The sequence below is a fragment of the Macrosteles quadrilineatus genome, unplaced genomic scaffold (assembly GCF_028750875.1).
Source record: "Macrosteles quadrilineatus isolate MER2022 unplaced genomic scaffold, UCM_ALF_1.0 Scaffold_2__2_contigs__length_208266976, whole genome shotgun sequence".
NCBI lineage: Eukaryota > Metazoa > Arthropoda > Insecta > Hemiptera > Cicadellidae > Macrosteles > Macrosteles quadrilineatus.
Window position 1 is genome coordinate 143,666,413 of NW_026542595.1, and position 14,261 is coordinate 143,680,673.

The 14,261-nt window shown below is 31.3% G+C and overlaps 1 protein-coding gene across 17 annotated transcripts in view; it reads left to right on the plus strand.

The window, feature by feature from the left end:
- The window catches only part of LOC128986310 (CUGBP Elav-like family member 1), a 767,482-nt gene that overhangs the window by 464,780 nt on the left and 288,441 nt on the right, over positions 1 to 14,261 (plus strand). The gene's annotated exons all lie outside the window — the stretch shown is intronic.

Sequence of the window (14,261 nt, forward strand, 5' to 3'; positions counted from 1 at the left end):
GGCATTACAAGATATTCTGTTGTAACTAAACTTACTGGCAATGATGTAATAGATTGTTTACTTGACAAAAATAATACCAAAGCGTTTATAAATATTATGTATTCTGGACAAATACAACATCTTAAGAAGCTACATGATACGGTTTGGCTCTATACAATTTTGGCTGCCAGCCTAACTCTCCCTACAGAGGTTAAATTCGCTATTTTCGAGCTCGTTTTATGTGCAGTTCTTTCTGCAATATCCCCTATAAAAATACAATAGAAAATCTTGCAAAAGATCTCTACAGTGCGGCATTCTTTTGTGGCCCTTTTTGTAAAGTATATCCAAACTAAGCTAAATATGTTATTGAAATATTTACGTATTCATATACTGTATTATTTTTTTATTCGGGAAGCTCGTGAAATATAAAAAAGTATTCTTTATGTAACGTAACAATTCTGTGTTGAGTAAGTTTCCTACAGCGTAGGCTAAGCTCCAAAAATGTAGTCAATAGAAACATTTTGAGGATTGGTAGAATTTCAATCGAGGCGTCTAAGACAAGGGCAAACACTCATCAACTAGACCTATCGCGACCGATGCGTTTAGTATTATATCATGGGAAAACAACTTTATATTGTATAACGAAACCATAAGTTCATTTTCCATTTAGAATAAGTATAATCAGTAATAAACTTACCTCAATAATCATGAAAGTATCAATGATAACAGTAAACACCAACACGATCACATGTGAACGTCTCTGAACACAATAAATAAATAGGTTTCCCTCAAATACCCACATACCCTATCTAGTGGTGATGTGTTGAACTACAGGGGAACAGTTCCGAAATAATAGCTCTGTGTGTCTGGTTGGAAAAAAATAAAACATGTGGTGTTACACAAAGTGTAACACTGTGAAACAATGGACAAACATTTGGTGTTACATTTACTGTAACACTATGCTGCAATGAGTTAAGTAACTACATACAGTGTGACGATGAGTGATTAAGTTAAAATATCCTTGGTGAAGATTCTAAAATTTATAATGAATGAAACGCTGTCATTGGATTTCGTGGGATTTATACGGCGGTTACACATCGGATGTGTATTTCAAGGACAAGGTGTCGTTAAACACCAGGTTTATTGTTGATAGAATAATACAGTATCACCAGCTAAAACCAGAAGGTTCATTGACCAGGAATCCATTAAAATTCCAACGATTTTAAGACAAGCGAATTAGTTTATCTAAGTTTCTTTAGGAGACTTTAAGGATTGAACATTTGACTTTTTGACTACCACGAGAGTGCCACATCCATCGACCACCCTATCGACCACCTTATCGACTATTTGTGCCACATTATAAAATATGAATTTATAAGTTTCTTTACATATGTTTAGCAATGTACGTTGCAACACTGACTCAACGCGTATAGACGATAAAGCTGTTCAAACGTGACGTCATGAATACTCCATATATTGGCAGGTGTTCACTTCTGAAGGAACTGTTTAATAATGTAATGTTACCTGTGTCACCCGACACGCTACATAGCAAGTAGAACAAGCGATGAAACTGTGAACATAGCTTTATATGTTGATTCAAGTATAATATTTTTGCAAAAATTTAGTATTTTGGACAAACGATTTACGTTCTCACCGTGGATTACATTTTCCTTGTATTATGTTTTGTTCCGCTTTTCATTTTCTTGTCAGTAGTTAATAGAATATTTTATTTCGAGGCGCAAGGTCATTTCTAAGAAATATAGAGATTTCCAGGCGTTACAAATACTAGGTTGGAAACAACGATCGAGCCCTGAAATAGCGCTCTTGTGACGAGTAGTGAACGATATAGATTTCATCACGATTTAAATAATTACACAAAGCTTTTGGTTTTAGTTAATAGATCAATGAAACATTATTTCATTGTCTAGCTATTCCTTTATAATTTGCATTATAAAGTTACTTGTTCTATTTTGTAGACACAGTTCTTTCAACCATAACAAGTTCTCTTTACTTAACGTATTAATCGTAATCATAATTTAGATACTTGTTCTATGGTTTTCGTGGACATAGTTCTTCCATCCATAACATTCGTAAAAAGTAAGATCGGGGTCTTAAGGTCATAAGAACCTCTTTAAACCACTAGACTATTCGCACCCCTTTGCAAATGGAACAAATTTAACTAAATATAAAAGATTTTACATTGCACGATTAGTTCATAGTCCAGTGTAAATTATTCTTCTAAATCATTTTAAACACGAGATTAAAAAAAAAAAAAAAAAAAAAAAAAAAAAAACAACCACATGTAAGGCAAATTTAGAGGAAATTTTTTAATTGAGAACAACAATTTACTTGGTTCCTTAGCAGAGTCTTGGAGCAAGTCCTGGATCATAATGATATTTTACAGGAGCTATTAGTAATAAATTAAATAATTGAATAAATATGCAACTTTTAAAGAGGGCTTTTAGATGAAACAGCATATACAGGGTGAGGCAATGAGAACGCTACAATTTGTTTTACCTGTCACATGTTAATTGTTGCAACAATAAATGATCAGCTGTGCTTAAAACATCAATTAAACTATGCCATTTTAGTAAATATTATGCCTGAGGCTATTAACACTGAGATTTTGATGTGGAAACCTATTTATAAAATAGTGGTTCTTGTGCAAAAACCCAGAGATTGTTTGGATCGTATTCCATCTTTGGTCAACATGGCGCTGTTCCAGATTGGAAAACAATGTTGATCTGGGTAAAATTATTTAGGATAATCGCTTACACAAAAAAAAAAAATAATCGGTGGGTGCCGCAAAACTCTTTGTACACCAGCAAATGTTGAAAGAATATGAGTCCCCGTAACTCAAAGTCCGAAGAGATTTGCCAGGAAGCTTTTGTTGTTGAAAGCTTTACATTGGCAAATTTTTTTGGGAGGGGGGGGGTTGTTCTAATAAGCTACTTGACGTTCTAGGTTTTTCAAAGTCACCCCACAGATTTGCTTGAACCGAAGCTAAGGATAGTCCTAAAACTAAAGCGAGTAAACTAAGAAGTCGCTGGAGCGGTATTTGATGGAGTTTCAAGTGGCTAAAAAGGAATGTCAAGTAGGACAATGAAGTAACTTGTAGAATTTTGTTCTCAAGAAATGGAAAAATGACTTGTTAAGTTAAAATGGCAAAAGATAAGCTGTGTTTTGGTGTGCTATTTATATCCATAGGGTGAATATTATTGAGTTTATACTGTTTATAAATTGGGGCGCTTTCATTTCCCCACCCTGTATAATTAAAAATTATTAAAAGTTTTGTAACACGGTACATTGGTGAAGTACTATTGCAAATTGTCTGTAGTTCATTAATAATACACTCGGGATATGGCTGTGTCAACAGTATGTGGTCATTGCTATACACGGCCACTAGGTAGTATAGGCTACATGCTAATCAATGTATCCACATGTATAGTGGTTAGTGGGAACATGATTACTTTCTTCATCTCTTAGCATAAATTTGTCATTTTAAAATCATTCTTGTTTAATAATAAATTTAGTTAGAAAATTTCCAAAACTTAATAAATTACGTTTCGTGTTTTTGTTTATGTTTTTTTTTTTTTTACTTACTGTAATACATAAATTAAAATCTTTATATTTAACAACATGAAGAAATCTATAGAAACTGTAACTGATAAGTATAAAATCCTTATTATGAGAGAGAGAGGATGCGATTTAAGAAAGTTTTGTTATTTTAATTTTTACGGTATACAACAACCTATACCGTTAACAATAATCTTTTAGTCGTTGAATCTTTGGGTTTAGTATAGCACATCTACCATAGCCATAATGTTTAACTGCACCTAAACCCTAGAAAAAAAGTAAAGTTCATATTGTGTACCACAGCTTTTTTTTGCTAGTTGGTTCAAATTAGCTGTTGTCATAAATGCCAATAGTTGTCCTGCACCCTGTTGGTAAACCTTATATATTTTTTTTATTAAATTAAATATCATAGAACCAACGTGTGCAGTTGAAACAGTTAAAAAAAATTCTTCAATTCCTTATAAAACATGAATACTCATAATGTTAACTTGGGAAACGCCATTGGGGCGGAGCCCGAAAGGATTTTTTGAGATAAGAATATGTTTATATGTTAATCGGAAAAGTGAGTATCATCATAAAAAATTACAACCTAATTCGATCAGTAGTTAATACGTGATTGAACTTCAAACAAACAAACGCACAAACTTTCACATTTATAATATTAGTATAATAGAATGATTACTATCCTGGTTTGCCAAATTTGCAAATAACACAAGTATTGTTTGCCACGACAACTTGGCTGTTGCCGCGATTCCTGCGAATGTCACAATGATGTACGACTACAATTAGTCTCGGTTTTATCTGGAGCATCTCAAGAAAACCAACCTAACCAGATGAAATCTAAGAAGCTATTTCTCTGTTTTCTAATGTTTGTAACCTAACTAGGGCAAGTATTGTAGCAACAAAGCTTCTAGGAATATATATGGACATTCAAACTTTATTTCTGTGGGTTTCATTGTTTTATCTACAATGTTATTTCAATGAAATCAATATAAAAAAAGGATGTAATTACTAAAATGATATTTGAATCTACTGTTCTGCAAATAAAGTTTATATTAAATATATCGATTCAGTTTTATGAAAGTAACAGACAAAAAATAAAGAGACTGCTTGTAAAACGTAGTTTACTTCTTATTATTCCGTTGAAGGTACAGATTAATTCAAACCTAGTAAACTTTAGCGTACTTAATACTTGACGTAAAGTCATACTCGTTTATAAAATCATGCATTGGAAAAATTGTAATTACACATTTATATTTTACACTTAAACTTAAGATTGTATTTTAGAAACAAGTTTTTTTTTACCAGAATAAAATATCTCCTTAAAGCAATTCGACATTCAGTCGAGCAATTTCCTTAAATAATACTCAACAGGTTTACCTCATAAAAAATATATAAAAAAGTCACGATTTGAAATAAAACCGATGGTATAATTTATTAAAAGAAAAGGTCTGGATGTAAAAGTTGATCCGGAATTTCCGCTGATGTCAACGTCTGCAGGGACTTTCTAATTACGACAGCTTTGGTTTCTCTAATCGTTCCTCGTAATTTTACGCCTTGTTCGATGAAAGGTTTTGTCAAAGTCTGCAGGAGTTAGAATATTTTATGTTCTTTATCACACCCTATTTTCACGTAGAAATTTTAGATTGAAATCTATACGTCAGGAAGTTTTTCTTGTTTGCCCTATATGTTATTCTAGGGCTGATTATAGAATAAAAGTCTATTGGAAAACAAATATATTTATCTTCGACCGAAAAACTAGATTCTTTACATCTCCTTGGTAGTAGGCTATAATAAACTGATTTCTTACCGACGTGGTTAAGTGTAGTTCTTGGATTCAAGTGGGAATAGCTTTCATGTAAGTCATGCGTAGGATTAAAATTCAGGCATTTTCTCAAACAGTAAACTAGCCCTTTATAAAGCTTAAACTGGTTTTTAACTGTAGGCCTATGTTTATTTTTAATTTGTGTAATTAATGGACATAGTTTGTAATTAATTGGTCTAGGTGTGTTTCGTTACATAATTCAGTAGGTAACTACCGTGTAAGTAGGTATAACGAATTCTTGTAATTATCGTTTTAAAGTTGTCTATGAAAATTTAGTATTAAGATTCAAGTTTGTGTCCACAGTTTAAACAAATAATGCAAAACAACGGATCACAAATAGAAAACAAATAAGTAAAGAGTACCAAGAATGTGTTTTATTTATAATGCACAACCTTTGCATGCATTTGGTTATGCGCAGCATATTACGCTAACTATAAAATACCCCCGCCGCAGCAAACCTGCAGACTAAGCGAATTTCCATATGTCTGATTGGATTTACACTAAAATGTCTACTTAAAAATTTAACATTTATTTCCTATTTAAATAGAATTATTTTAACAGGTTCTTAGGTTTGCTGCATCAGGGAGGGTAAAACTTTTTTTTGTAAAATGTTAATAGTTAGTAAGAAATAAAAACATTTTCCAAATTTGATCAAAATATGTTCATAAACAAGCAAACTACAACAGTTTACTCATTCTCCATAAGAATAACATGGGAATTTAAAATTTACATTTTTTTGGAATTTTCTTCGTAACCATTAGGCGCATACTAACACTTCAATATACTAAATTATTTGTTTTTTTAAGCTCTACAAAATGGTTTGAAAAGATTTTGCAAAATTTTATTTTTTTTGGGTCAAAAATGGGAAAAACCTATTTTTACCCCATAAAACCCCCCGTAAACCCCCGTTCCCATAGTCCGATCATGCTGGTTCGCGAACTCGTTCGAGTTTATCCCGCCTTACACCTTCAAACCAAATTTTATCAAAATCGGACAAAAATTACTCAAGTTATCGTGCGGATGGACACATATATATATATATATATATATATATATATATATATATATCTATATATAGATATATAAAAATTTGAACGAATGGTGTTTTTGGCCTCTGGGGACATCAAAATGAAAAAGTAAATCGGTCCCGGGCCTAGGTCTTACCATGAGACCTACGGTAATAGCTACTTCCCTATAGGGAAATTCGCTAAAATAACTGTAGATTAACTAAAACCATTGAAGAACCTAAACTAGTTTTGAAGACCCGATGAAGAAGGTTTAAGACACATTTTACTCTTATCTGCGAGAGCCAGGCTTTCAGTAATTAGGAGAGAAATTATGACAGCAATATCTCAGAAAGTATCTTTGTTTCAAAGAACTTTGGCTTGGAATGTTAATTAATTACTGTTTAACATTATTCATCAAATTTAAGTTTAAAGTTATTTGTAAACATTTTGATGCTGCAAGAATAATTACTTTGCTTGAGAAATCATATTTTAAGTTTCGCAGTTTCTTATATTTTCAGGAGCAGTCCAAGGATTATATTATGGTAAAATGTTGCTGTATATAAAATACATGAACTTATGACTAGCTTCATAATCCATCATAAAAATCCATTATGTAGATATGTATACTATATCTCAATTCAAATCATAGGAATCATATAAAACTTGTATTTTAATTTATCACGGTAAAATTACTGCATAACAAATTTTATAGATATTGAAACTAGTTCCCATGTGTCTAACACAGTTAGATTTAAAATCGTCACTAAGATTGTCCTAGAGCAAATGTTTGCTTCAGTGAAAGAATTGGAAACATGTTAAATCGGTGACAATTACACTTTAATGCTATGGTAAATGTGTAAGTAAATTTTACAATAACTTGGATTTAAATATTACATTTTTAACTCATGTTTTTGATACTGTTGTATTTTGAAATCGATTCAAATTAGAGTCGATTTTGAATAGAAAATGTGTTTAAATATTTATCATGAAATGTCTAAAGAAGGTGAATTTTACCTAAGCCCTTCATAAAATGTAGTTTTAAGTTTTTACATAAATTAATCATTGAACATGGTATACCATAAGCGTAGCATGTTATATTGTTTTACTACAGTACTGTTACTGATACTTCTATGTAAATAACCCCATATTTCGTTTAACGATAATCAAAACTAAGCCAAAAAGTTTTAAATGAAAGTATGTACAAAACTAGCATCAACAGGTCGACGTCACAGTAGTAGTGGAAGGGTGTGGAGGGAGGGGGGTAAAGTCTCCCTCCTTATCACAAGACTCCCGCTGTTTTCCCTCCCTGTATAATGAGTTACAGAATCGTCCCCGGGGTCGACAAACATTGCTGCTGCTTGGTCGTCTAATTTGTTTACTCCGAGTAAAAACAACCTTGTTTATAAAACCAGGGCACTCCTTAACTTGTTTAGACTTTGAGTAATTAATTGCGTATTTATTTAGTCTTATAGTGGCTTATATACTCTAAATGCCAAGATTATAGAAGTTTTAACTTAAATGGATTACTATTGCTCAAAATTACAATATCTATTTTTATTTTATCGCCCATTCTGCCATCTATTCTTATATAATTGTATATTTTAAGTATAGACTCAGTTTTCTGTGATTATTCAATAAACTATAGACCCTAGTAATAACTGGACTCAGTGTGCAAGTCGAGATTATGCCATCATTGGTTGAATGTGATAAAAAATAATGGTTTACTAAAACTGGCTTATCCCATACGATACAGAAATTTAAGCATCGATTTTGACTAAAAGGAATAGGTAAACTCCTGGTGATTAAAATTAGGACAAGTCATAAATTAGTCATGTGGCTTTTGGTTTGGATTGACTCAAAGAAATTGTAATGTATTGGATTATTATACACCTAATTATCCCTACATTCACTGTGTATGAGCAAATATATTAATTAAACTAAGGATTAACCATCACTTAGTTTATAGGTTATTTTTGTTTCGACGAACAAAGCTGCGATTCCAACTGAATGGACAGAATTAAATTGAGCATCCACATTTTATAGGCAACAAACTGTCAACCTAAAATCTAAACAGTTAAGATTACAGTCATAATCGTTTTGATTGTACTGTTTCCTAAACGTTCACACATGGTAAATTTATTCATTCACAAATTGAAAGCAGGAACCCGTTAACTTTCTCACTTTACGTGGAAACGTTGACGTTTTCCAAATTAAAATGTGCAACGAGGCAAAGATAATTGTCATCGTTGATGAGAACTGTTAGACGCCGCCAAGCAAATTAAAACGTCTTCCCGCTTACATCTGTGTTGTAGAAATTCAAGTGTTGTGCATTTCCAAAATCTTTTTGTTGGGTTTCTCGAAACGCAGTTAAACATATTAATAATCATTATTTTCATGAATACATTGTAGCCAATTATTGTATTATCATATTTTAAAGGATGCTTTTGTACTTTATGAAGATATGGGTATGAGTCATTAGTTTATATTAGACTTAGATTCCTATGTGCTCAGATAGGGATTGTAGGAAGCTTATATATATACATCGTTCTAGTCTTTACCTAGGTATTTGTATTGCAACTTGGAAACGAAAAAAAATATAGAATCCATTTTTATAGATGGTGTATGCTTTAAATTATACATCGACCTGGTATGATTTGTTTGACGATCTCAAGAGTTAAGCTTCACTGAACTGGGGAAAATGCATAACAAATATTAATTGATTCGTTTGTGTAATAAGTATTCAAGGTCCATTCGATCAAAGAATGTGTATTGCCACGAAATATCAAAATAAGTAATAGGCCTATTATTGATTTTATCATTTTTATATGGTAAATATATGATTCAAACAGTGTTACACTATATTCAAGTGCAGGGTGAAACTATTGATTTTCCAAAAAATGGATTTGACATACAAAGTTTAGGTTGAAATTAGAAGTTATACACCTCATAACCAGTTACATACTATAGTCTATTCACATGCGTTCTCTTTAAGTCAATACTTGCCTTTAGTTAGTCCAAATAGAAGGGATGTAGTATCCAAAGTCAATAGCCACATACTCTACAAAATACTGAATTGAGTTCTATACTACTTTACCCACATGGTTATGTATGGGAATCCCGTTGTCAAGTTCTAGGTTTAAATCATTAATATATTTTGAATTTTTTAAATGCTAAATCCTAGCATTTTTTTTCTTTAGGTTTTTTTTTACAAAGTTACGCCTTTATTGTAGATCTCCTTATACTAAAATAATTTTAGTCAAAACGAAAAATAATTCGGCATCACGTAGGCGAGAAAAATTGATCTACCAGAACAAAGGGATTTTTCTTGTCCAATTATTATTTGCATGTAGTCCAATTACTTGTTGCATTTAAAATAAACCACTTTAAGTCAGCTTAAACAGGTAACCAATAGAACTCAACTGAAGCTTGTTTATATATGACCTAACAGTTTGCTTGTGTAAAATTATTTGAAAAGTTTAAACAATTTCAAAGGAGGTTTTGAAATCGTGATAAATCGTCATACAAAACGTATACATATTTACTTCACCGTTGTAAAAAACAGGTCCAAAATCTTATTTCTGCCAAGACTTTGGTTATTACAAATTTATCGAACTTACTTTTTCAATTATTCAGATGGAACCTGAGGTAAAGGAAACCAATAAACGTCGCTAATTAAAAGAGTTGTTGGGGTTTCCAGATTGACTTATTCCTTCGGGAGTTGTTGATTGAACTGCGACAACTTCATTCAATATCGTTTCTTTAGTTTGCTAAAGAGTAAAAATAAATATTAGTACTTATTGATCGTTTAAATATTTTCCCCGTGCGTATCCAACAGAATATTTACTGGCTATGTGTTGATATTTTTTAACATATATTCAAAAATATCTCATTGTACATAATAGGAATGGTTAACACTAATTGAGCATTTTTCTGATTATATTAATGTGGTTATTCCCAATATTAATGGGTTGTTATCTAGGTTTATCTTATGGTCGTCAGGTTCTTTAAAGTATGAAGCCCTATTTCTATCCTCGTTAGATATTACTTGGGTTGATGTTGGAATTAGATGTTTATTATGTCAGAAACTATTTTTGTTTGGTTTAAATTATGTCACATGCTAATTATGTTGAGTGTTAATTGTGCTAGGTGCTTATTTAAGGGCCTCCACTTAAATTTCCAGCTTAAATGTCCTACTTTAGAACTGGTCCAAGTGTAACTAATTGTTGACACCTTGAGATAAGACTTACTTTTATAATTAATGTCAGTTGATAAACTGTGTATATGAGCTTTAATAAATATTATGAGGAAATATAATGTAGGTATATTGAGGAGAGATTATGATTTAAAAAAGTATATCTCCTCATGAATAATTGAATTAGGATTAGTTGTGAAAACATTTATGTAGTTTCTTTTACTTTCTCCAAGTTTTCTCTAGTGTTATTTTGAATGTTTAAGTATTTAATTTTCAATCGTAGCTGCAACTATTGTCATCTGCGTTATAGATTTCTACCAATGGTTTTCAAAATTCAATTGTACACCAAACAATCCTATTCATACTAACTTACGTATACGTACGTATATGTACGTACATAGGTACGTTTAAAAAAAATTTAGGATTATACTACTACTAAGCGACTAAACTGTTTAGCATACTCGCAGGGACTTACTTATTGGCTGTAAAATAAATAGACCGATCCAACCCCTAAAACTATTTTAAAGTCACGCTTCTTATTCCAAAGTTGATCTCCAGATTTAGTTTTGCAAATGACTTAACGCATTTATTTGCTTGAGGTCCGTGAGAAGAAAAGTATCAACTGAGGCAAATTTCGTGTCTTAACAATCATTACGGATAAAATTATACTAGGATACTATTACTACTGCTATCACCCAAGTTAGGATACTAGGATGAAAACTGAACTATGTTAAGTATTTTGTACTTACGTCATCATACCTAACTACACTCTTTTTAAACCAATACGACACCTATGTTATCAAAATCTAGTATCAAAACGCTAAACAACAAAACTCCTCTGTTTAAGATAGTGTTGAGAGAAAACACTCGGTGTCGAGAAATTCATTAAGAAAACTCGTTAAACAGAAGAGAACTAATTTGCTGGATTGCATTTGAATTGCCCGTTAACTAGGTTGTTGTTACGGCTTTCTGGGATTGAAGATATTTCAATTTGGATGTAAGCAATCGCTTTATTAATCTCAGTTTACGTTTCTACCTTAACTTTAAAAGGATTTAACACTTTACACAACGTTCTTTATAGTTCCTTACATAGACAGTAAGCTAACCTATTAGTATTGTGAGATTAGGCACTACAGTTATGTGCTATAGTGAATTTGTAGTATATTATTTTAAAAGATAATTTAATTTATCCTACGGTAATATGTGTTGTTGTCATTAGTAAAATTACCATAAGACATTGTTTAAAATAAGAAACTGCATTATGAATATTTTACACGACACATTCTTAAAATTAATTTCATTTTGAAAGAAGCATAGTCTATATGATTCTGCGAGTTGAGCAAAAGCGTTTGTACGCTACAAAAGCGCCTAGGTACGAAAGTTTGAAATGCTAAAATATATAAGGAAAAAGGATAGTCCAATCAAATAAATTTAGTTTAGTCTTCATGACGTTGTAAAACATCTTTGTATCTGCATAAAAATTGAATTGTCAAAAGATTCCTATGGCGTATAATGGAATAAACACTAAACAGCACACGTGCTGGTATTTTCAGTTTCACTACAATTCATAAACGTTTTCCCAGGCTAAATGAAAATGAAAATATTAAACCTGCTACAAAAGAAACCAATAAATGTCGAAAATTAAAAGAGTTGCAAAGGTTCCGAGATTGATCTGTTCCCGTGTGGGTTGGTAATTAAATTAACGACGAGAATTGACTGTTATTCCCTATGGTACCTTAAACACCTGATTGAATAATTGAGTTTCTTATACCACCTGAAAATAGTGGAAGTTTTACGATTTTGTCAACAAAACTATCTTTATCATTTAATTTTAACTATTTTGTTTGTTATCGGTTATTTAGTGTATTACGTAAAAAATATTTTTAACTTACGGCTGAACAGATTTTTTAAGTTCGATATCGGTATATTTTTTTTATAAAACAAAAATTTCTTTGAGGAGTTTATAGGTTATTACTTTTTCGATCTTACGTTTATTTTACCAGTTTTTGTAGTTTATTTTGTAGTTAGTTTTGTAGTTTTTGTACTATCATTCGCCTATTGGGTCTGATGATGATTGGAGTGTCCTATCGAAATCAAATCGATCACCACTTACCATCTTTAAGTATATTTACTGTCTTGTTAGTTAGCAGTATAAGGGTAAATATATGTTTTAAGTGTTATTAGACGTATCTTTGATTTACCTTCCGTAAACCTAATAACACGTACAATGCTGGTCAAAAAGATGTTTAGCTTACTATGTATATTGTAAATTACAATCCAATTTATTGCCAAATGTTTGCAAAAAAATCCACTGACATAGGAATTACTAAACGTATTGTATATTGTTGGCAAAAGAAATTCAAGAATTTTGAAAATTGAAGGGTGAAGAAACGTGTGTAAAAGTGTTAACATAAAATGAAACGCCAGTCACCCAGTGCGGAAAGGAACATATAGGGGCAGTCCGCCGTTATAGTGTGGTCATTTGTATGGTCAATGTGAGAGGTGAGGGAGGAGGGGGATCTAATGGGGTAGATACTGAGATGAATTTATGAATAGTACAACATTGTACTGTCTTTGTTTTTTTATTATTATTGTTGTTTTGTTTAACAATTTTGAAACTTTATCCTAATACACAAGTTTTAAAAGGCGCTTTTCTTTCTATAAGAAATTTTTATCATAGAAAAAATTATTTTATACGGAATCGTGTTTTATAAACAATGAGGGTAATATGAATATTTTGCGTAACACTCAAGTTAATATTAGCTAAGAGGATAAAGCGTACGTTTCCATAATATTTGGTAAAAAAAGATTTCACTACAAAACCTAGAAATTTTCAAATAATCTCTTGAGCTTTTTTAAACTTACCATTAGCAAATATTAACTTTAAACAAGGAAAATGTTACATCATAGTGAGTTAAAAAATGTTAATTCTGTAAAACTAACTTATTTTACAAATTCTGAGAGAATGTATATTGTCCCTAATCAAAAATTTAAAAGACATGTTTTTAAGAAAATATAAGTGTTTTTGTGTAAATTCAACAACAAAATTACAAACAAATCTAAGGGCAATAGGTTTTTTCGTTATTATTCCAATACTTAATTTCACAAAGTATTCCTTTATATTTTCTTTCAAAAATCTTATTATTTTCAATAATATCATTATTACAAAAAATCATAACATTTTAAAATAAAACTCATACCTACTACATTCTGTATTGGTAAAAACTACAGGTTGAAAAGTCCACACGGAGGCGTAAAATGGACTTTAGCTGCAGGCTTAATTACTAGACTTGCGACAAAAGAGACAAAATCGGCCGATTGACTCTTTGATTATCCTTAGTCTGAAGTGACTCTTCATTGTGGGAAAGGGGAGATTCCGTTCACAAAATAACAGGATTATCGGACTCTTTATAGAAATGGATGCGTCAAATTTACATTGAAAATTGTTATTTACTGTGGAATTAAATGCTTGGATCGTTAAATATAAAGTTACTTTTTGGTTATATGTTGGCATTAATCGCTTTCATTTTTAAAATGAATTAACATTAATAGTGTTAAGTATATTTCAATCATACTTAGTTAAATATGTGAATCAAGGATTAGATAAATGGGAGCATAGCTAGATTATCAATTAGAAAGTGGGACTTTCAAAAAGAGTTTCTGGCTTGAAATTAAACCAGCC